General features: G+C 42.7%; 1 protein-coding gene across 1 annotated transcript in view; it reads left to right on the top strand.

Annotated features, from left to right (window-relative positions):
* The window catches only part of CCDC61 (coiled-coil domain containing 61), a 637,121-nt gene that overhangs the window by 23,704 nt on the left and 588,053 nt on the right, over positions 1-25,364 (top strand). The window lies entirely within an intron of this gene.

Genomic DNA, 25,364 nt, shown 5'->3' with positions numbered 1-25,364 from the left:
TAACCAGAACCTCAGTGGTTATGCTCTCTCTGCCTTCCAAATTTGTCACTAAAAGGCGAGTGACTAAATTTACCAATTCACATTGGCATACTGGTACACCCATATCATTCCCTAGTATATGGTACTGAGGTACTCAGAGTATTGGGGTTCCAGGAGATCCCTATGGGCTGCAGCATTTCTTTTGCCACCCATAGGGAGCTCTGACAATTCTTACACAGGCCTGCCACTGCAGCCTGCATGAAATAACGTCCACGTTATTTCACAGCCGTTTACCACTGCACTTACGTAACTTATAAGTCACCTATATGTCTAACCTTCACCTGGTAAAGGTTAGGTGCAAAGTTACTTAGTGTGTGGGCACCCCAACACTAGCCAAGGTGCCCCCACATCGTTCAGGGCAAATTCCCCGGACTTTGTGAGTGCGGGGACACCATTACACGTGTGCACTGTACATAGGTCACTACCTATGTACAGCGTCACAATGGTAACTCAGAACATGGCCATGTAACAAGTCTATGGCTTTGGGGTGACAATTCCATGATCCCCCGGGTCTCTAGCACAGAACCCGGGTACTGCCAAACTGCCTTTCCGGGGTCTCCACTGCAGGTGCTGCTGCTGCCAACCCCTCAGACAGGTTTCTGCCCTCCTGGGGTCCAGGCAGCTCTGGCCCAGGAAGGCAGAACAAAGGATTTCCTCTGAGAGAGGGTATAACACCCTCTCCCTTTGGAAATAGGTGTGAAGGCTGGGGAGGAGTAGCCTCCCCCAGCCTCTGGAAATTCTTTGATGGGCACAGATGGTGCCCATCTCTGCATAAGTCAGTCTACACCGGTTTAGGGATCCCCCAGCCCTGCTCTGGCGTGAAACTGGACAAAGGAAAGGGGAGTGACCACTCCCCTGACCTGCACCTCCCAGGGGAGGTGCCCAGAGCTCCTCCAGTGTGTCCCAGACCTCTGCCATCTTGGAAACAGAGGTGTCTGTGGCACACTGGACTGCTCTGAGTGGCCAGTGCCAGCAGGTGACGTCAGAGGCTCCTTCTGGTAGGCTCTTACCTCTCTTGGTAGCCAATCCTCCTTCCTAGGTAGCCAAACCTCCTTTTCTGGCTATTTAGGGTCTCTGCTTTGGGGAATTCTTTAGATAACAAATGCAAGAGCTCACCAGAGTTCCTGTGCATCTCCCTCTTCACCTTCTGCCAAAGGATCGACCGCTGACTGCTCAGGACTCCTGCAAAACCGCAACAAAGTAGCAAGATGACTACTAGCAACCTTGTATCGCTTCATCCTTCTGGCTTTCTCGACTGTTTCCAGGTGGTGCATGCCCTGGGGTAGCCTGCCTCCTCTCTGCACCAGGAGCTCTGAAGAAATCTCCCGTGAGTCGACGGAATCTTCCCCCTGCAACCGCAGGCAAAAAAAGACTGCATCACCGGTCCTCTGGGTCCCCTCTCAGCACGACGAGCGTGGTCCCTGGAACTCAGCAACTCTGTCCAAGTGACTCCCCCAGTCCAGTGACTCTTCAGTCCAAGTTTGGTGGAGGTAAGTCCTTGCCTCCCCACGCTAGACTGCATTGCTGGGTAACGCGTGATTTGCAGCTGCTCCGGCTCCTGTGCACTCTTCCAGGATTTCCGTCGTGCACAGCCAAGCCTGGGTCTCCGAACCTCTAACCTGCAGTGTACAACCTTCTGAGTCCTCCGGCGTCGTGGGACTCCCTTTTGTGACTTTGGGTGGACTCCGGTTAACTTTTCTTCTAAGTGCCTGTTCAGGTACTTCTGCGGGTGCTGCCTGCTTCTGTGAGGGCTCCCTACGTTGCTGGGCGCCCCCTCTGTCTCCTCATCCAAGTGGCGACATCCTGGTCCCTCCTGGGCACCAGCAGCATCCAAAAACCCCAACTGCGACCCTTGCAGCTAGCAAGGCTTGTTTGTGGTCTTTCTGCGTCGGAACACCTCTGCAAGCTTCTTCACGACGTGGGACATCCATCCTCCAAAGGGTAAGTCCCTAGTCCTCTTCTTTCTTGCAGAACTCCAAGCTTCTTCCAACAGGTGGCAGCTTCCTTGCACCCTCAGCTGGCATTTCCTGGGCTCCTGCCCACTCTTGACACTGTCGCGACTATTGGACTTGGTCCCCTTGTCTTACAGGTACTCAGGTCCGGAAATCCACTGTTGTTGCATTGCTGGTGTTTGTTCTTCCTGCAGAATCCCCCTATCACGACTTCTGTGCTCTCTGGGGGTAGTAGGTGCACTTTACACCTACCTTTCAGGGTCTTGGGCTGGGCTATTTTTCTAACCCTCACTGTTTTCTTACAGTCCCAACGGCCCTCTACAAGCTCACATAGGTTTGGGGTCTATTCGTGGTTCGCATTCCACTTTTGGAGTATATGGTTTGTGTTGCCCCTATACCTGTGTGCTCCTATTGCAATCTAGAGTAACTTTACACTGCTTGCTTTACTTTTCTTGCTATTATCTGCATAATTTTGGTTTGTGTACATACATCTTGTGTATATATCTTATCCTCATACTGAGGATACTCACTGAGATACTTTTGGCATATTGTCATAAAAATAAAGTACCTTTATTTTCAGTACTTCTGTGTATTGTGTTTTCTTATGATATTGTGCATATGACACCAGTGGTATAGTAGGAGCTTTACATGTCTCCTAGTTCAGCCTAAGCTGCTTTGCCATAGCTACCTTCTATCAGCCTAAGCTGCTAGACACGCCTCTTCTACACTAATAAGGGATAACTGGACCTGGCACAAGGTGAAAGTACCTCTGGTACCCACTACAAGCCAGGCTAGCCTCCTACACATGCATTTCACAAATTAAAGCAAGCGGATTTTAAAAGGCAAGCCCACAAACCAATGTAAGTGACTGATGTGACATGGGCGTGGTTTGAAGCCCAAAGAGAGATCACAGAATGGATGGAGCGCTTTGCGCTCGCCCATAAAAAGGAGCATTCCTAAATGTCACCTCCCTGATAGCAGCTGACGTGAAACTAGTCCAGAGGCTCCTGTGTCAAAGCAGCAGCAGTCTGTTAATTTTCAACAACCGCCATACGGTGAGGCTCCAGAGTAATGTTACAGAGTGTATTCTGTATATAATTCAAAGATTCTGGTCTTGTAAATTTATGTTTTTCATAAAAAGGTAAATTTACACTGTACCCTCTTCATTAGTATGAAAAAGTCTTCATAGTTATTTGTCGCAGTTTGGTAGTATTTTGCTTTTGGACACGATAGTAAAAGTATAAATTAACTAGATTATGGTCGTTTTTTTAAATAAAAATTATGTTTACAGGACGTGCATTTAAAAAAAAAAAAGAACAGAACAGTTTCCAATATTTGAAATTTTGTTTGTGTGTATTTGTTTGTGAATTTGTGTTTGTGTTCTCAAGCATACGGGTCATGATGGAAAATGGCAAGACATGACATATCTGGCAAGTCATCCTGTCCTCAGATGGCTGAAATCTTCAGTCTGTACTTGCTTTTCAAGATCGCTTTTCTTTCTGGTCTGTTTTTAAGGCAACTTCTAAACCGTTTTAATACACAAAGCAAGTTTCCCAATATTTCTCTTATTTCATGGTTATAACTGCTTTATTCTATTAATGATAAAGTGTCACTTAGAGTCACACATATGACATTAAAATGTCACCCACATGCAAACCTAATAACTGGAACTGTCCCACATAAGCAAACTGAAAACTTGTCAGCTAGGCAGATGACGTGTAAAGAGTGATGGCATAACAGTGCTAAAACTGGAACTTGAAGTGCTGGAAAACATACCTAGACTATTTTAAAAAAAGAAGTGTTGGATGGTAGGAGGCAGGTTCACTCTTTGTCAGCAAGCGGGAAAGCCACTCACATTTGTTAACATCACAAGAAGTAATGCCGCTCCAGTAAGTAATGTTTTGTGCTAATTCTCATCAGTGGCGTTGTAGGAAGTTCATCTGTTGATCAAGAAGACCATACATGGAAGTGATTAGGTATCAAACCCACTTCTCTAAGTATCGGATCTGTGCACCACACCAGAGCATGGTGTGATACAAAACAACATTTGTATCACAAATATGACTAGATTGCTAAATTCACCTGAAACAAAGCAGTTAGTAAGTACATCATACCACTTCATTCTGTTTCTCAGATAGAAAATACATTTGTGTCCCAAAATATCATGTGATGAAATGTAATTGTGTGCTCCAAATCTTTACTTTGACACTTGCATAAAGTGCTCTTATTTATACGAACCTATCTGTATTGTATTTTCATCAGGAACGCAAACTTGACCCAAAATATGAGCTTCTAGTTTGCAGTAAATACTAATGTGTCGTAGAACCTCAGTTTCTACCCTCGTTCATATGCAGTAATTTGGTCCAAAATACCAGTTTGTCATTCTCCGCAAATGCTGATGTCCCAAATTATTGGGTTGTCGTTTTTTGTAAATATTTTATTCTAAAACATCTGCTTGTCCTTTTTAGTAAAGGCACTCATTTTGTCTCATAATAGCAGTTTATCCCTCTCTCACCTACGTGCTGCCATTACTCACAGGTATGCAAGATTTTCTGGTTACGAACCCTTAGTCTCTGCTGAGGTAAATGTCAGCCCTACCCCTTTCTCCGGTTTGACTTTGGGGCTCGTTCAGCCAGGGATGCAGCTTTTGGGCATGTGTTCAACCCAAGCAGTTCTGCCGTCAGACTGCCTCTGTTTAGAGGGCTAAGTTAGTTGAGTTCTAGGCAGCTGCCCGCCCATCTTGCCAGCACCCGTGAGGCAGTAACATCACATGAGAAAAGGGGATCCCATGGACATCTGACATGTCGACTTGATCTGCAGAGTCCCAGAATGATCCTTACTCAGCTACACGATGTTCAATGCCTACATGGCACATCATCTGAACCCACAAAATCATCTTTTCATGCGCCAACATCATCCTCCTTTCCCTCTCCGACAACACTGGATCAAGTTCTTTACCTGAATGAATTCGCCAGCTGGATGATGACCAATTTTCTGAAGCACAGCTCAGACAAGATGGAATGATAATTATGGATGACCAAAAAGGAGTGTGTGGCGCTACTTGTCAAAAATCGATATGTTCCAATTAGTACTGATGGTGCACTTAAAAGAAGGTCATCCTAAACTCCTTACACTCAGTGATGGATCACTGATAACAATTTTAATTTATATAAGGCACACATCCAACACAATGTCCATTAAAAATCAGTGTTCATGTCTTTATTCTCCAACTTCAGAAACGGATATTCGTATCTTAGTTCTTCAATTCTTCAAATTTCCAGCTGTTAATTGTCAGTTGCCATTAGAACTCGCCAACACGTGTTTCGTCAGGGGAGTACCCCAAGACTTCATCAGGGCTGTAATAATATATATATATGGCATGTTGCCTATACAGTACTTGTAAATGCAAAAATATTCCATAACAAAGAATTTTATACATTTCTGATACAAAGAGTGGGATCATACTGTGTTAATATTAAATACCAGTTGTCATAATGAATGAGATAAAGTGAAATTTTGCATTCTAACTGACGTATACAATGATTATTTGTGGTGATCAAACTAAATATAAAAATCATGCACATGAGAAACAAGAAAAGAGAAGAACATTCACAAGTAGGTAACTGAGTAATTCAACATCAATATAAATTATTCATTTGTGGTGATCAAATTATGTAAAAAGAAGAATCCTGCACGAAAAAACGCTACATTACTGAATTATCAGTTAAAACCACAACCAACAATGTGCAAGCATACATATTTGTAACCATGCCCTTAATTAGATGTAAAAATAATAGGAAGCAATAAAAATAAATATAAAAATAAACCCTCCACCTAACATAAGGTACCTGTCTACTCGTAATATGGATTTTGAAGACTTCCTTATTATTTTGTTATAATTAGTAATGGCTCCTGTAATGAGACCAATGAAAGTAATGACATCAAATATCTTGTTAAGTAAATATAATAATTAAGGATACATAACTCACAATTAGTCCAGCTGTTACTAAATGACCAAAATCCTGTTACATCAATACTCTATTAAAGTTCCAACCACCATATTAACCAAGTCACACTATGTAACTGTTGCCAAAAGATATCCGATGTTCGTGATTGCTAAAAATAACACTCTAACCAAAAGACGCCATTGGTAAGTTATAAATTGCGGTATAATATTTTAAAAGTCGTTTAAAAACAATGAGCACAGCGTGTTGTACCTAAAATAATATCCAACAAACTCATTAACAAATATCTATCCATTTCTGATGGATACAACTACCTGTGGATTCCTCACCTAATGAATACTCCCATGGCGCCAGCATTCGACGGAAATCTTCTTACTAGTCTCTGCACGTCGACGAGGACGTCACTCTAGCCCACGCGACGCCATCTGACGTCATACAGGCAATAAGAGGTCCTCGATGACGTGCGGACGTCAGTTCCCTTTTTTCCGTGCATTCGAAACGGTTATCTTTGAGGGAGCAACTGTTACTTTTGTGGTTACAGTGTATTTTTGCTGCGTAGTCTTTCGCTGTGGTAATAATGTCGCAGAGAAAGTCTGGATTCAAGCCTTGTCGTGAGTGTGGAGGCAAGATGTCGGTGACGGATCCTCATTCCGATTGCCTTTGGTGTTTGAGCTCCGACCACGACGTCTCGACTTGTGATTCATGCCAGCACATGAATCCGAAGGCCCTCAAAGAACGTGAGGCGAAGCTGTTTATGGCAAAATCGAAGGAGAAGCATCACAAGAAGTCTTCTTCTCCAAGACATCGGCGTCATCGAGACTCCCGGCGCCATAGAGAATCTCGGCGTAATTCGAAGGAGACTCGTTCCAGGTCTTCGGATCGGCGCCGAAGGACATGGGAGATTAGTCCCACGGTTACGCCGCATCCTTCGACGCCGTTGCCCTCTCCGGCCTCTCCAACTTCACCTGGACAGGCGTCGGTGATTGAGGTATTGGAGCCTCAGGTGTTTTCTCCGGCGCAGACGTCGAGGCCGGCGTCGGGGTCGCCTCCGAGACAGGCACCTCAGTATCCGGCTTTTCCCACCCCTGGAGCCGATAGTTCCGCATTCTTGAATGCGATGTATGCCATGTTCCAACAGATGGCTCCAGGGGGTGCTCCGGCTGGGCCTTTGGCCTTTTCTTTGGGTGATCCTGCACCTCTTCGGCCGGCACCCTTTATGCCCTTTCTCCCTTTTGGGAACGTGGGCTCGGCGCCAGTGTCTGCGCCGGTGGCCGCTCCGGTGGCTTCAGAAGGATTGGCCCCGGGGATTTCCATCCCGTCGACGTCGGGATTTCGGCCTGTGACTCCGGTGGGTCCATCTGCTTCAGCTGCTCTTTCGTCGGCGCCGAAGTTACCTGTGGCGCCGGACGCGGCGTTGGTGGCTTCTGAAGATCGGCGCCGATCTTCGGCGGAGGCATTGTCGACTCCGCGTATTGAACAACGACTTCATTCGAGGAGACGTGCTCTCCGTGTATTAGAGGAGCAGGAGTACCAACGAGCCCTTGAGGAAGGAGAGCTAGAGGACTCGGGTGATGGGCTGCGTGGTCTGGAGTCGGCCAGTGGGCTGGACACTTCCCCTGAGTGGGATCTTTCGTCCCCGGGAGAATATACTGAGGAGGCTGCTTCCTTTCATGCAGTGGTACGGAAGGCAGCTAGTTTTTTGGACCTGCCTTTGCCGGTGGTGGAGGCTAAACAAAACCTTTTAACAGAGGTGTTACATCCGGCCTCAGCTGCGGCGGAGCCTCTTTTGCCATTTAATGACGCTCTGCTGGATCCGGTGTTAGAGGTGTGGAAGAGGCCGGCATCTTCCCCAGCAGTTCACAGAACCGTGGCCATGAGGTATCGGGCGTCTCTGACTGATCCTGGTTTTCTATCTAGGCACCCTACGCCGGAGAGCTTGGTGGTGCAGGCCTCCTGTTCATCCAAGTCAGCGCCTGGTTCTTTCCCGACGGTGCCTGGGGACAGAGATTCTAAGAAACTAGAGGCGCAGTCCAAGAAGATTTTTTCGTCCTGCAGTCTGGCGTTAAAAGCCACTAATGCAACCTGTATCCTGGGAGGTATATTCATGCTCTGATGGATGACATTTCCTCATCGTTTACGGAGCTTCCCCAGGGTCTTTTGGATCTTGCTTCAAATGCCCAGGCTGCTGCGACCCAGATTATCCAGACGGGACTGGATACCACCGACTCGGTAGCCAGAGCAATGGGCACAACTGTGGTGGCAAGGAGACAGGCCTGGCTCCGTAACTCGGGCTTTTCTGCGGATGTACAGTCCACATTGTTGGATCTCCCGTTTGATGGGGACAAACTGTTTGGGGCCAAGGCTGATTCGGCCTTGGAACGTTTTAAGGAAAGCAGGGCCACGGCTAAGTCGTTAGGGCTCCAAGCTCCTTCTGCCACGGCCTCTTCCAGATTTTTCAGGAGGTTTCGTGGATTTGGGCGTGGCTCTTCCTCCTCTTCCTTTCGGGGAAGATATCAGCAACCTGCCTCTTCCCATCCCTATAGATCTTTTAGGGGGAGAGGTAGGGTCCGCACCAGAGGAGCCTCTCAGCAGCACTCTGCCTCTTCCTCATCCTCTGGCGGGGTGCAGCAGGGGAAGCAGCCTTAGGCTTCCGCCATTTCCCACTCACTCCTCTCCTGTAGGGGGAAGATTACAGCATTTTCTCACGAAATGGAAGACTGTTACAACGGACACGTGGGTTCTCAGTATTGTGGGAAAAGGCTACACCCTTCCCTTTCGGGAGTTCCCGCCCCTCATCCCGCCCCGCCCTTCTTATTGTTCAGAAGAACACCTCCTGTTGCTAGAACAGGAGGTACAAGTCCTCCTTTCAAAGGGCGCGGTGGAGTTGGTCCCAGAGCAGGAAAGGGGTCGAGGATGTTACTCAAGGTATTTCCCGATTCCCAAGAAGGATGGTCGTTTGAGACCAATTCTGGACCTGAGGATCTTAAATTGGTTCCTCAAGCAGGAAAAGTTCAAGATGCTGACCCTAGCACAGGTGCTTTTGGCGTTGAACAAGGAAGACTGGATGGTGTCTGTCGACTTGCAGGATGCTTACTTTCATATCCCGATACTCAAGTCACACAGGAAGTATCTCCGGTTTGTGGTGGGATCGCAGCACTATCAGTTTGCGGTCCTTCCGTTTGGTCTTACTTCAGCACCTCGAGTCTTCACGAAGGTGATGTCGGTGGTTGCGGCAGAACTCAGAAAGAAGGGGATAGCAGTATTCCCTTACTTGGACGACTGGTTGATCAAAGCCAAGTCCCCGGAGCTTGTGTCGCATCATCTGCAGTCAACAACCCAGTTGTTGTTCGACCTGGGTTTTTCGGTGAACGAGCCCAAATCTCACCTAGAGCCCTCTCAGCGCCTCCTGTTCATAGGGGCAGTACTGGATACAACATTGGGTCGGGCCTTTCCTCCGCCTCAGCGGATTCAAGATATTCAGGATTTGGTTCCAATGTTTCGAAATGGAGCGGTAGTTCCAGTCCTCAAGGTCCTTCGTCTGCTCGGTCTGTTTGCCTCCTGCATTCTGTTGGTCACGCATGCTCGCTGGCACATGAGGGCTCTTCAGTGGTGCCTCCGAAGGCAGTGGTCTCAGCACAAAGGGGATCTAGAGGGTACTGTCAAGATCTCCAGAGATGCTGCTGTGGATTTGAAGTGGTGGATTGCAAGCAACAATCTTTCACAAGGAAAGCCGTTCCAGCAGTCGCCACCAGTGGCCACAGTCATAACGGATGCTTCCACTCTAGGGTGGGGAGCTCATCTGGGGGATCTGGAGATCAAAGGTCTTTGGTCTCCAGAGGAACAGATGTTTCACATCAATCTGTTAGAGTTACGGGCTGTACGTCTGGCTCTCAAGGCCTTCCTTCCTCCCTTCCCTTCGTGGTCAGTCGGTACAGGTCCTAACGGACAATACTACCACGATGTGGTACATAAACAAGCAGGGAGGAGTGGGGTCGTACCTTCTCTGCAGAGAAGCTCTTCGACTATGGTCCTGGGCAAAGGACCATCAGATTTGCTTGATAGCAAACCATCTGGCCGGAGTCTTGAACGTGCGTGCGGACAGTCTCAGTCGCCATTTCTCGGCAGACCACGAGTGGCGTCTCCATCCAGATCAAGTCCGTTTAATCTTCCAGAGGTGGGGGTTTCCTCGGGTAGATCTGTTTGCCACTCGAGAGAACGCGCATTGTCCGTTATTCTGCAGCCTCCAGTATCCGATGCAGGGAGCGTTGGGGGACGCGTTTCAAATAACCTGGTGCGGCCAGTTGCTTTACGCGTTTCCTCCCATACCCTTGATTCCTCGAGTATTGAGGAAGATTCGCCAGGACCGGGCTCTAGTCATCCTAATAGCTCCGGATTGGCCAAGGAGGGTATGGTACTCCGACCTTCTCCAACTCTCAATGTGCCCTCCGCTCCGTCTCCCTTTCAGGGCAGACCTCCTCTCGCAGTCGCAGGGGCAGGTTCTACACCCCAACCTCCAGAGTCTGCACCTACATGCCTGTAGATTGAACGGGGCAACCTGAGTTCCTTCTCTCTCCCGCCTGAGGTAGTGGATGTTATATTAGCGGCCAGGCGACACTCCACTAAATCTATCTACGCTAATAGATGGTCTAAATTTGTTGCGTGGTGTGGAGAGAGGCAGATTGATCCTTTGCATGCTCCTCTATCGGACGTTTTGTCTTTTGCTCTGTCTCTAGCGCAGAAAGGTTGTGCAGTGGCTACCATTAAGGGTTATTTATCGGCCTTGTTAGCCTTCATATGTCTTCCAGACCAACCATCTTTATTTAAATCCCCTATTGTTATCAGATTCTTGAAAGGTCTTCTAAATAAATATCCTCCAAAGCCATTCGTTATGCCGCAATGGGATTTGTCCCTGGTCCTGACTTTCCTTATGGGGTCCCCTTTTGAACCTATGCATTCTTGCCCCTTAAGGTATTTGGTTTTAAAAACAGTCTTCCTGATAGCTATAACATCAGCAAGGAGAGTGAGTGAGTTGCAGGCCTTATCAGTAAAGCCCCCTTATACAACTTTTTATGGGGATAAGGTGGTGTTGAGGACCAAGGCTGCTTTCCTCCCGAAGGTTGTTTCACCCTTCCATTTGGCTCAGGCAATTACTTTGTCCACGTTCTATCCTCCGCCTCATCCTTCCAAAGAGGAAGAAAGACTGCACCGTCTGGACCCAAAGAGAGCGTTGAGCTTCTTTATTGATAGAACAAAGGATTTCAGGCTGGAGGATCAGCTGTTTATTGGATACGTGGGCAAGAGGAGAGGAAAGGCAGTCCACAAGAGAACACTATCCAGGTGGGTTGTTCTTTGCATTAAAATCTGTTACTCTTTGGCAAAGAAGGATCCTCCTTAGGGCATTAGAGCTCATTCCACCAGAGCTAAGTCGGCCACTTCGGCCTTGGCCAGAGGTGTTCCTGTGGTCGACATCTGCAAGGACGCAACTTGGTCGTCCCTTCACACTTTTGCACAACATTACTGTTTGGATTCTGAGGTTAGAAGGGACGGCCATTTTGCACGGTCAGTGCTGCAGGATTTCTTGGTTTGACCATTTAGGCACCCACCGCCAGGCGTGGTACTGCTTTGGGACTCTATTCATTAGGTGAGGAATCCACAGGTAGTTGTATCCATCAGAAGAACGAGTTACTTACCTTCGGTAACGACTTTTCTGGTGGATACATTAGCTACCTGTGGATTCCTCACGGTCCCACCCGCCTCCCCGTTGCCTTTCTGGTCTTACCAAGTAATCCTTGAGTACGCTCCTCTTGGTCTTTGAGGGTGCAATAGATGTTGTATATATATTATATTTATATATGTATATATCTTTGTGTATATACTTGATGTGTATATATATTTTAAAAAAAGAGAGAGTTATATATATATATATATATATATATATATATATATATATATATATATATATATATATATATAAGATTTACAGTTATTCATGCAATGTTGTGTATTTTTACAATGTAATGGGATGTTGCCTTGCTCTTTCATTGCATTGCCTGGTTGTTCTTATGCACATAAAAAATGATTGGTACTGACGTCCGCACGTCGTCGAGGACCTCTTATTGCCTGTATGACGTCAGATGGCGTCGCGTGGGCTAGAGTGACGTCCTCGTCGACGTGCAGAGACTAGTAAGAAGATTTCCGTCGAATGCTGGCGCCATGGGAGTATTCATTAGGTGAGGAATCCACAGGTAGCTAATGTATCCACCAGAAAAGTCGTTACCGAAGGTAAGTAACTCGTTCATTTTGCATATTCGATACTAAGGGTCAGGGATAAGAACCCATTCCTTGTGTGCAACACAAACGGCTCTTGCCGCAAACAACTCGTAAATACATTGCGGCTCTTGCCGCGAATGCATTGACAAAGCACTGCTCTTTCGATATATGCAGCCTGTATGATTATCTTTCTTAGAAAATAGTAGGCTTGTCTCTTGCCTAGGCGCTTGATAAATATTGTATGTGCCGCACCTTTATAAACCTGGTTATCTAACAAAACAAACTTACCTCATTACCGCAACTCCTATCCTTCGTGAGTATGCTCGTCCAGCTATTCTTTAGTCCGTTTTCTATTCCCCCTGTAAATCTCCACTCATGACTATGGAGATAAAGATAGGACTAAACAATTCAGCCCAATTTTATGTCTGCCATTTTGAAGGTGCTGTGTTTACTGAAAATTGTTATAACGGTGATATACCTACATATGGACCATAACTCATTATAGTATAATTTTGTGCCTAATGCATTTACTTTTCAAGTGTTATTAGGTGTTCCTAATAATTGGAATAAAAACTAATTGAGATTATCGTTCTAAGAGGAACTGCTATAATGAAAATTCAATGATATTACACTATTTCCCTCATACAGAGTTAAGCATATGTTTCCCATCAAAATTAAAAATATAGGTTTGTAGACCTGTATACTTGCACATTGGTGCTGAGGACCACCCACACGCTATAATACAATCAATGGATATTGCAATGTTTAGGAAATATATAGTAAGCATACATTAATATGTGAACATTAATATGATTAGGTACCTAAAAAATATTCGTTCTGAGTCAGTGTTAAGACCCTTTTCAACCGCCTGCAATTCCATGATCCACATTGCTTCCCTTCTCCTCAATTGCAATTCTCTGTTTCCACCCCTGTGATCTACAGGTACATGTTCAATTCCCAAAAATTTGAAATGTTTCCTCACATTAGATTTATCACACAACTGTAAATGTTGCATTATAGGATATCTTGCATCCTCTTGTCTGATGGCCCTCAGATGTTCTCCAATTCTAACTTTTAAGGGGCGAATTGTACTTCCCACATACATCCGTTCACAATTGCATAATATTATATAGATAACATACGATGTCAAGCAAGTAATGTTGGATAATATTTTAAACTGGTGACCATCATGATCCGTAAACTCCTTCTTGGCATGCCAAGCCCAATTACATACCCCACATTTGCCACATTTGTGAAATCCCCTACTCCTTTCTGTTAGCCAGTTATCTGTATTTGCTTGTCGGGGGTAACTCGCACACAAAAAACTCATTAATGATTTCCCTTTACGAAATGTGATGTCTGGCCTATTTGATATGAAGTCAGCCAATGTCTCATCCTGTCTTAGGATGTTCCAATGTCGCGTCAAAGACCTCCTCAATATGTTAGAGGATATTGAATAGTCCATAACTATAGCAACCCTATCTCTAGGTTTGTCCTTATCTTTCCCTGTGTGTAGTGTCATATCCATGCTAATTTTGCTAACCTTTTGTGTGGCACTTTGAATCACCCTTGTATGGAAGCCTCTTTGAATAAAGCGTTGCCCCATATCTGGTATACATGTATCAAAATCTTCAGTTCTACTACAATTGCTTCTCGCCCTTATTTCACCATATGGGATGGCATTTATCTGGTGTTTGGGATGTGCACTCGTAGCATGGAGTATAGCATTGCATGAAGTGGGTTTTCTAAATAATTTACTCTGAATTTTGTTCTCTGAAATAAACAGTTAAACATCCAAAAACTAAACTTTCTCCATACTGTAATGATACGTGAATTTGATATGGGCATCATTATTGTTAAGATAGTTACAAAATGCCTCCAGTTGTAACGGAGTTCCTGTCCATATCATGAGACAATCATCGATGTACTTTCCCCAGTACAAAATGTAGGTCTGCCACTCTGTCGCCCCTGGTCCCCAGACCCACCTCTCCTCGAACCATCCCATAAAGAGATTTGCGTACGAGGGAGAGAATCTGGAGCCCATAGCTACCCCTTGCTTTTGTCTATACCATTTATTCTTGAATAGAAAGAAATTATGATTCAAAATTAATCCTGCCATGTCTAAAATCATGTCTGTTTGTTTCAGTAAACTTGTTGATCTCCTGTAAAGCATATGTTTTCGTGTGCCTACTGTATGTTCTATACTAGTATACAAAGCTACCACATCGAGAGTAACCAAGATCATGCCATTCTATATCTGATAAAAGGCTCAATATGTGTTTCGTATCTTTGATAAACGATGGTAAATTATTCACAAGAGGTTGTAAGAAAGTGTCAACAAATTCTGATAACTTTTCTGTTCGTCCTCCTATCCCTGAAACTATTGGTCTACCTGGGGAGAGTCAATGCTCTTGTGTATTTTCAGAAGCATATATAAGAATGGAAATCTAGGTCGGTCAACCTTAAGATAAACATACTCATCATCATCTAATAAGCCTTGCGAGTGCCATTCTTTTAAACGGTTATTGATCTTATTCGTTAAATCCTTAATGGGATTCCATGTGAGGGCCTCATAACAGTCCCCAACATTAAGTTGTCTAAACACTTCATTTTCATAATCTTGTTTATTCAATATCACAATGTTTTCACCTTTGTCTGCTTGTTTGATAACAATATCTTCATCTTTCTATAATATTTTTAAAGCTTGCCATTCACCACTCGTTAAATTGCTCCTTGCCTGAATATTGGTCTTTTTATACATATGTTTATCTAAGTCTTTACATACTAATTTGTAAAACATTTCAATATTGGTATCACTACTCATACTTGGTATCCATTTGGATTTGGTCTTCAAACCGTGGCCAATGTGGGGTATGTAATTGGGCTTGGCATGCCAAGAAGGAGTTTACGGATCATGATGGTCACCAGTTTAAAATATTATCCAACATTACTTGCTTGACATCGTATGTTTTCTATATAATATTATGAAATTGTGAACAGATGTATGTGGGAAGTACAATTCGCCCCTTAAAAGTTAGAAATGGAGAACATCTGAGGGCCATCAGACAAGAGGATGCAAGATCTCCTATCATGCAACATTTACAGTTGTGTGATAAATCTAATGTGAGGAAAAATGTCCAATTTTTTGGAATTGAACATGTACCTGTAGATCACAGGGGTGGAAACAGAGAATTGCAATTGAGGAGAAGGGAAGCAATGTGGATCATTAAATTACGGGCGGTTGAAAAGGGTCTTAACACTGACCCAGAACTGGAATATATTTTAGGTACCTAATCATATTAATGTTCACATATTAATTTATGCTTACTACATATTTCCTAAACATTGCAGTATCCATTGATTGTATTATAGCGTGTGGGTGGTCCTCAGCACCAATGTGCAAGTATACATGTCTACAAACCTATATATTTAATTTTGATGGGAAACATATGGTTAACTCTGTATGAGGGAAATAGTGTAATATCATTGAATTTTCATTATAGCAATTCCTCTTAAAACGATAATCTCAATTAGTTTTTATTCCAATTATTAGGAACACCTAATAACACTTGAAAGTAAATGCATTAGGCACAAAATTATACTATAATGAGTTAAGGTCCATATGTAGTTATATCACCGTTATAACATAACTTTCGGTAAACACAGCACCTTCAAAATGGCAGACATAAAATTGGGCTGAATTGTTTAGTCCTATCTTTATCTCCATAGTCATGAGTGGAGATTTATAGGGGGAATAGAAAATGGACTAAAGAATAGCTGGACGAGCGTACTCGCGAAGGATAGGAGTTGCGGTAATGAGGTATGTTTGTTTTGTTCGATAACCAGGTTTATAAAGGTGTGGCGCATATGATATTTATCAAGTGCCTAGGCAAGAGACAAGCCTACTATTTTCTAAGAAAGATAATCATACGGGCCGCATATATCGACAGAGCAGTGCTTTGTCAATATGTTTGCGGCAAGAGCTGCAATGTATTTACGAGTTGTTTGCGGCACGAGCCATTTGTGTTGCACACGAGGAATGGGTTCTTATGCCTGACACTTAGTATCTAATATGCAAAATATAGATAGATATTTGTTAATGAGTTTGTTGGATATTATTTTCGGTACGACACCCTGTGCTCATTGTTTTTAAACTACTTTAAAAATATGATACCGCAATTTATAACTTATGGATGGCGTCTTTTGGTTAGAGTGTTATTTTTAGCAATCACGGACATCTGATATCTTTTGGCAACAGTTACATAGTGTGACTTGGTTAATATGGTCGTTGGAACTTTAATAGAGTATTGATGTAACAGGATTTTGGTCATTTAGTAATAGCTGGACTAATTGTGTGTTATGTACCCTTAATTATTATATTTACTTCTCAAAATATTTGATGTCATTACTTTCATTGGTCTCATTACAGGAGCCATTACTAATTATAACAAAATAATAAGGAAGTCTTCAAAATCCATATTATGAGTAGACAGGTACCTTATGTTCGGTGGAGGGTTTATTTTTATTTTTATATTTATTTTTATTGCTTCCTATTATTTTTACAGCTAATTAAGGACATGGTTACAAATATGTATGCTTGCACATTGGTGGTTGTAGTTTGAACTGATAATTCAGTAATGTAGCGTTTTTTCGTGCATGATTCTTCTTTTGACATAATTTGATCACCACAAATGAATAATTTATATTAATGTTGAATTACTCAGTTACCTACTTGTGAATGTTCTTCTCTTTTCTTGTTTCTCATGTGCATGATTTTTATACTTAGTTTGATCACCACAAATAATCATTGTATACGTCAGTTAGAATGCAAAATTTCACTTTATCTCACTCATCATGGCAACTGGTATTTAATATTAACACAGTATGATCCCACTCTTTGCATGAGAAATGTATAAAATTATTTGTTATGGAATATTTTTGCATTTACAAGTACTGTATAGACAACATGCCATATATATATTATTACAGCCCTGAAGAAGTCTTGGGGTACACCTCAGACGAAACACGTGTTGGTGAGTTCTAATGGCAACCGACAATTAACAGCTGGAAATTTGAAGAATTGAAGAACTATGATACGAATATCAGTTTCTGAAGTTGGAGAATAAAGACATGAACATTGATTTTTAATGGACTTTGTGTTGGATGTGTGCCTTATATAAATTAACATCAGACAAGATGGAGGTGGTATTCTTCGGAAAAGACACCAGCTGCGCTATGGATCTCAGCCTAGTGGGTAGCCGACCTCAAACCAGGACCCATTTTGGCCAGTCAAGCTAGGAGTAGTGGTTAACAACCAGCTCTCGATTGACTAACCAAATCAACACCATCTCCTCCTTCCATCACAGTCTCTAGGCCCTCCAGAAAAAAACTTCAGGTGGCTCTTACACAAAACTCTTAAAACCATCACTTATGCTCTCTTCACCAGCACACTGGATCACGGCACTCTGCTCATGAAGAGGCCCCAGATCACCCAAAACACAGCAGCCAGACGCACGCTTACACTTCCACCACACACAGATCTCGGAGACCTCCTCTTGCTCCTCATCCCCAAACACACTGTTCAAGCCCCTCACACACATGCAAAGCCCTACACATTCTTGGGCCCACATACCTTGGCAGCTGCATCAGTTTACAACACCCCAAAATGAAAGCTCTGCTAAGCCGGCCAGTTGTTTGCCTACATCCCCTGCATCTGAAGAGCCAGATTTGTCTGGTGAGCTTTCTTGTACCTCGTTGTTAAAGCCTGGAACAACCCCACACATCAGAGCTGCCAGCTCAGTCCTTGAATTTAGCAAAGAGCTGAAAAACTGGCTCTTTCGATAGACCTCTGTCTGAGCTCTCACAGCCTATTCTTTCCAGTACTTGTGAGATGTGTGCTTGACAAACAATCATTAGATAATAACATGGAGACAGCTAACTTAGCTAAAAAGAGGAAAGTACAAAGATGCACTGGTTATCAGCAGTTTGTATATAATCTAACACGTACACTCAAGCTGATACTTACTGTGCAGGGATATGCATTTTACAGGTGAATGGGTGAGAAAACAAAGATGGTCAGCCAAGCCCCTGAGGAATGAACCTTGCCAATCCATGATTAACTGGAACATGACAACTAATTCTGTGGGTTTTTATAATCTAATAAAACTATTGATTGTTTCATGTAACTAGCTAATGGATGGACAAGACATCTCCCCATGTCACATGAAATTTGTTGGGGGAGGGGTGTAAAAGGAATGCCCTATAAATAACTGACCGTATTGTAACCTTGACCCTCTGGGCTGCCCCAAGCCTGACTAGTACATATGGGCGCATATCTGAGAACAACAATCTGTTCCATAAATTACTATTTCAATTTGTACACATAACACAGTTGGTGGCCCTTTAAATGAGTGCGTCCATATGACAGCCTCTAACAGTACAGACTGTTAAAGTGAATTATCTGAATGGACACTGCACGGAGTCTGACACCAATACTCAAAACAGCCATTTGTAGGGAGATCGCTCATATAGTGTCCCAAACTCCACATAACAAAACCAAGTTGTCTGAGCTATATTGTCACTTTGGTAGGACGGGCAGTCCTCGGCATATCTTGGAGACTCCGGGTATACCTCTTCAGTTGAGCCAGTGGTGTTCTCGAGAACAATTTTTTTTTTTTTTTTTTTTTAATTTTATTTTATTTAAGGCGGCGGCAACCTGGTGTTTTATTTATTTATGCATTTATTTTAAACGTGTAGTCGAAGTCTGGGAGACCTGAGCGATCAGTTCTTATCCTCTAACTCCCATAGATAACTTTTATATCATGGCTTTACATTGAACCAACCCTCTCAGTTTTGAAGACGAATGAGGCAACAGTTTCTGTAACCAAATTTTTATGTCCCATGCACGTGCTTTGCTCGCTCCCTCTTCACAGCACAGCACATTGAATGTATTTCTTAATGGTTTACATTTTTGTAATGGCCTAGCATGGAGCTAACGAAAAAACAGACTACTTCTAGGTTAATGTGTTAGTTTGAAGGGGAAGCATCGTAAGAGATGCTCGAAGAGAATGAATGACCATTACATCACAGCACCTATTTAGATAGACATGCTAAAGGCAACGTAGCAGAAGACCAGCTGCCTTCTACCATTGTATTTTGCCCGAGTGTTAAAAGATGATTAATATACAGGGTGGCTTTTGGGAAGGAAAGGGAAAGAGTGACAGGAGCCTTTGAATGACTAGTACAGGGAGTGCAGAATTATTAGGCAAGTTGTATTTTTGAGGATTAATTTTATTATTGAACAACAACCATGTTCTCAATGAACCCAAAAAACTCATTAATATCAAAGCTGAATATTTTTGGAAGTAGTTTTTAGTTTGTTTTTAGTTTTAGCTATGTTAGGGGGATATCTGTGTGTGCAGGTGACTATTACTGTGCATAATTATTAGGCAACTTAACAAAAAAAAATATATACCCATTTCAATTATTTATTATTACCAGTGAAACCAATATAACATCTCAACATTCACAAATATACATTTCTGACATTCAAAAACAAAACAAAAACAAATCAGTGACCAATATAGCCACCTTTCTTTGCAAGGACACTCAAAAGCCTGCCATCCATGGATTCTGTCAGTGTTTTGATCTGTTCACCATCAACATTGCTTGCAGCAGCAACCACAACCTCCCAGACACTGTTCAGAGAGGTGTACTGTTTTCCCTCCTTGTAAATCTCACATTGGATGATGGACCACAGGTTCTCAATGGGGTTCAGATCAGGTGAACAAGGATGCCATGTCATTAGATTTCCTTCTTTTATACCCTTTCTTGCCAGCCACGCTGTGGAGCACTTGGACGCGTGTGATGGAGCATTGTCCTGCATGAAAATCATGTTTTTCTTGAAGGATGCAGACTTCTTCCTGTACCACTGCTTGAAGAAGGTGTCTTCCAGGAACTGGCAGTAGGACTGGGAGTTGAGCTTGACTCCATCCTCAACCCGAAAAGGCCCCACAAGCTCATCTTTGATGATACCAGCCCAAACCAGTACTCCACCTCCACCTTGCTGGCGTCTGAGTCGGACTGGAGCTCTCTGCCCTTTACCAATCCAGCCACGGGCCCATCCATCTGGCCCATCAAGACTCACTCTCATTTCATCAGTCCATAAAACCTTATAAAAATCAGTCTTGAGAGATTTCTTGGCCCAGTCTTGACGTTTCAGCTTGTGTGTCTTGTTCAGTGGTGGTCGTCTTTCAGCCTTTCTTACCTTGGCCATGTCTCTGAGTATTGCACACCTTGTGCTTTTGGGCACTCCAGTGATGTTGCAGCCCTGAAATATGGCCAAACTGGTGGCAAGTGGCATCGTGGCAGCTGCACGCTTGACTTTTCTCAGTTCATGGGCAGTTATTTTGCGCCTTGGTTTTTCCACACGCTTCTTGCGACCCTGTTGACTATTTTGAATGAAACGCTTGATTGTTCGATGATCACGCTTCAGAAGCTTTGCAATTTTAAGAGTGCTGCATCCCTCTGCAAGATATCTCGCTATTTTTGACTTTTCTGAGCCTGTCAAGTCCTTCTTTTGACCCATTTTGCCAAAGGAAAGGAAGTTGCCTAATAATTATGCACACCTGATATAGGGTGTTGATGTCATTAGACCACACCCCTTCTCATTACAGAGATGCACATCACCTAATATGCTTAATTGGTAGTAGGCTTTTGAGCCTATACAGCTTGGAGTAAGACAACATGCATAAAGAGGATGATGTGGTCAAAATACTCATTTGCCTAATAATTCTGCACTCCCTGTATAAAGATTTGGAACAAGACTGGTTAGCTTCGGACTGCTCTTCCTCAACTATTGTTCGAGGTGAATGTTACAGCCTTTTAGAACTTACTGTCAAAGATCCGATAATAGTATACCCTGACCAACTGACTAAAGCAAATGTGATGGAAATGTTTCCCATTGTTTGTATACCTCACTCTACAGAAGAGGATCAGCTTTATGCAAAGCAGTCCTGGCCCATGCGCAGAAAGTAGAACCCAAACTTCATGGTTGCTTCTTCCCTGAAGGCAAACACAAATAATCCCAGATGAATTTCAGCCATACTGAAACAATGGGTGAGATGCAAGTTAACTCCGTATGCTACATAACTACAAGATGCACATCTGGCACAGCCATGCCACTTTATTAATCTCGAAGCAAAAGTGATGGAAGAAATGCTTAAATTAATCCAAATCATTGGTAATTGTTCTGCGCGCATTCCCTCTTTTTTGGTCTTTATTGCATTACAGAAAAGGATCAACAGAATGCAATTCAGTCTTAGCCCCACATACAAGAAATAACTACTGAGTAAAATTGGTGGCGCATATTACTTCAGGTATTCCCCTCATCCCCTTTTCGATTTTCTCACTCAGTTGATGACACCATAAACGCCCTGTTTGAACTATGCCATCCTCGGTACACTGACATATAGCTGATGTATCACGGGACCTGACCAGTACACACTGTCCTGTCACTGATAAATTCAGCTGGAGCTTGGAATTATAAGCTGCTGGATACACTGTCCCACAGCTCACATCGTTATTTGGTCTGCAACATTAAACCTTGTGCAGTAGGCAGCGAGTTCTTCACCATCTAATTGCTGGTTCTAATTCTTGAAGTAAATTGTAATACAGTTTAGCAAAACAATTTGCATACTTTTTTTTTTTTTTCTTTTATTGATACAAGCCTAGTTTCTTTACCTGGGTAGACGTTTTTGTGACTAGCTTGTGAGCTTCTGGTGGGGAAGGAGAGGGGGACTGAGTCTGAACTGCTCATCCAATTTATTGGTAACGTGGCTGTACCTTTTGTAGGTCTTGCCTACGGACAGATTTTAGGTAACTGATGTCAAAGACCTATTGTGGACAATATCAGTACTTCCAATCGTCTTTGGGTCCAGGCCATTGCTTACTACTCTGGCTTTTGTGTCACTCATTTTCTTGCTTTTTATTCCCTGCCTATTTTTCTTCTCTTTTTGTCACTTCCCTGAAGCATAGCTTATTTGCCATCATTTTCATTTGATGACTTGTATCCTTCCACAACACACATAAGGAACTACTTTATTTTTCTTTGAGCACTCCATTGAAGTAAATGTGTTTTCTTTCTCTGCTCCACATGTGCTGCTTCCTCCCACCTTCTGTACTCGCCGTGATGATCCTGACAACTTCCAGGACACCTGTAAAAATACAGAAACTTATATTTTTCCAGATTTAAATAAAGAATAGGTTTTGTCTAGTTCATGGGTACTCTCAAATATTTTCACAGAGGCCACAAAGTATGGTCTGTGGCTTACCCGAGAGCCATACTGATGCCAGTACGGTGGGAGTGGGGTTTTGTGAGGGCCGTACAGTGCAACTTAATTTGGAAGTAGGGGAAACAAATCATATACATGGTCTAAATTAAGCTTCTAGTCAGTAGAAGAGTCATAGATTTGACAATACTGTGTTTTGCTGTATCTGAGTCACCATCCTTCTACTGCTTCTTGGAGGCAAGTCTTCTCTGCTTACTATTGCTAGCTTGGGAGAGTAAAGCCTAAAAAGGAAGTAAGTTGATTTTTGAATCGGAATGAAATTTGACTTCTCACTTGACTAAATTGTGTGACCCTAGGCAATTGTCTAATTTAACTTTGCCTCCTTTTTCTTCACTTTGAGATATGAGAGCAACTTGAAATGCATGTGGTCAAGAAACATACGATGTACAAAACCTTTTATTGTTTGATTTAATAAACTATAATGTTGTTTATCTATAATAACCCAGAACACCCAGAGGGTCCCTCGTGACAACTGGCTTGCCTCTTTGTTCAGTATTGCCATTGTTGCTAGGTTGGGAGGAGGCATGACTGTTTCTATGCTAATTTTGAAAACTGCCACTTTTAAACAATCCATCTCAAAACACTGATATAATCGGATGTACTACAGTGAAACACATATTAAGGAAGACTTTATTTTTATACTTTTTGTTGAAAGATGTCTTCAAATTGGATGTGTTCCTACAGTTAAATGGTGCAGGACACCTCTTTTGCTTCTTTTCTTTCAGTTGATGTAGATAAACTCTTGCTCGTTTAATTAATATCTTTATGAATGTTAGTGCTGTCAGCAGCCCAGTGCAGTCATTCAGCTGGAGGCCGCATGTGAAGGTCTGGAAGGCCACATGCGGCCCCCGGGTGGTACATAACAGTGATCTAGTTGGTTGTCTCTTAGCTCTTGCCTTTCTAATGTTGCATGAAAGCCCAGGCTTTAGTGCCCAAAGGAAGCATTTTTGTGTGCTGGGGGCGGGGTGGGCTGCTATCCCCATTGAATTTGCTTCTAAGGTAGAAGATTTACTTAAAGTAACTGAATAAGAAGTATTTCTTCTCTCCCAGTGGCACACAACTGCTTCATAGGTTGCTTGCGAAACAAAATGGTCTTAATTTGTTCCAGTTCTGAGTGTTGGGGGAGATTAAATGTCAATGCGTGTCCTGTAAATTGCTGGGTCACAAGCAACATGCTTTTAAAATTCGGTGTTTCCCTGGTGAAATTCGAAAAATAAACCATGTTGTTTTAGAATATTGAATTTGTAGTTGAATTTCAAGATACCCTAAGAATTGTTTGCTTTCCCTCAGTATTTTCCATTTATTCTCCTGTTGCTATTATTATTATTATTTTATTTTTTCACAAACAAGCACTAGTGATGCAGTACCTTAGCATTAACATTACAAAGGCAAGCTTTGCCAATGCTCGTTTCACACTGCCACACACAATGAATGCCTTTCAGTTCACTAGGCAACTTTGTGATATTGATAGTCTGAAGAGACAGGACAGCTTTCTCCAAATGTGACAGATCCCTTTTATGTGCCTAATGAGTAGTTGGCAACGACAATAAGGTGCTGACGAAGGGATCATTCAATACACTATTTCAAAATGCTACTTAAAATATATTGAGCATACATCCAAAAAACACCAGATGAACAATTTACAGAAAAAGAAAATAAACAATTCTTCGAAGAGAACATCCAAAATGGAAATCGTTTTTAATTCCACAAGACACAATAAATGAATTAACTCCAAATTATTGAAGTCCAAAAGTTCAAGTAAATTGGAATTCGAGTTATATATTCTAGCATACTGCACCAGTGTAACTGAACAATGATTCAAAGAAGCAAAGCCAATAAGAGGGGTCCCAGCAGTGCTGATCCACTCTTGCCAAGGAAATCAGTCATATGATGAATCAGTTAGTAAATATTACATGATCAATGACAAGCACGGTCATGTTACTGGGAAAGCAATAAGGGGTCTCAACATTTCGGTCTCTTTTATACTTAACAAGTGAAACAATTTTCAGGACAATGCCTAGAGTTTCATTATTAAACCCGTTGATTGTGATTAGGAGCAAATATACAATGATATATAACAATTGACTAACAATTTGTAGCCACTATGAGTGTTTAAATGGTAAATAATACTAACTTTACAAGTGAATCAAACAAAGGGATCAGCGACAGTGTTTTAAGATTCGGGCAGCACAATACTGATTATTTTGTATGCCTTCTCTGAACGATCATTTCTTTACTCTTTCTTGTTTCTTTGGTTCTGTACATTCTTCATCTGGAAGGATTTTTGATGTATTAGTAATTACTGTGAACGGAATTGTTGTGCAATTTAGAATAAATCCATTTACATATTATATTATGGTGGTGCTACATATCCATTCAGACAAGCGCACACACCCCAGTATGATTTATGGTCTGTGGTGCTGTAGTTCAGAAATGCAGATCTTGCTTACCTTGTGCCAGAATGGATTCTATTTATAAGATGTGAATGGTGCTCATCCTGTCCTTGGGTAAAGGTCTAACGTAAGCTGTGTAAGCTTTGTAAGTCCAGCAAGGCTTCCTTTTATCGCCTTTACTAGTGTGGCCTGTTTTTAGTAAGCTCAACTGGGGATGAGTTCCCCCTCGTCCCACATAACAGCACAGTGTACTCAGCTTTGTGCGTTATTGAATCCCTATCTCTAAAAACCAGTTTGCTTCATGACTTATCACCCTTCTGGAACAGATACTTTTTCTAGCACACTGCCTATTAAACAATATTTGATATTCCAGCACACATACAAGAAAGAGAGTTA

The sequence above is a fragment of the Pleurodeles waltl genome, chromosome 9 (genome assembly GCF_031143425.1).
Source record: "Pleurodeles waltl isolate 20211129_DDA chromosome 9, aPleWal1.hap1.20221129, whole genome shotgun sequence".
NCBI lineage: Eukaryota > Metazoa > Chordata > Amphibia > Caudata > Salamandridae > Pleurodeles > Pleurodeles waltl.
Note: the sequence above shows the minus strand (reverse complement) of the source record. Positions and strands in the feature narration are given on the sequence as shown.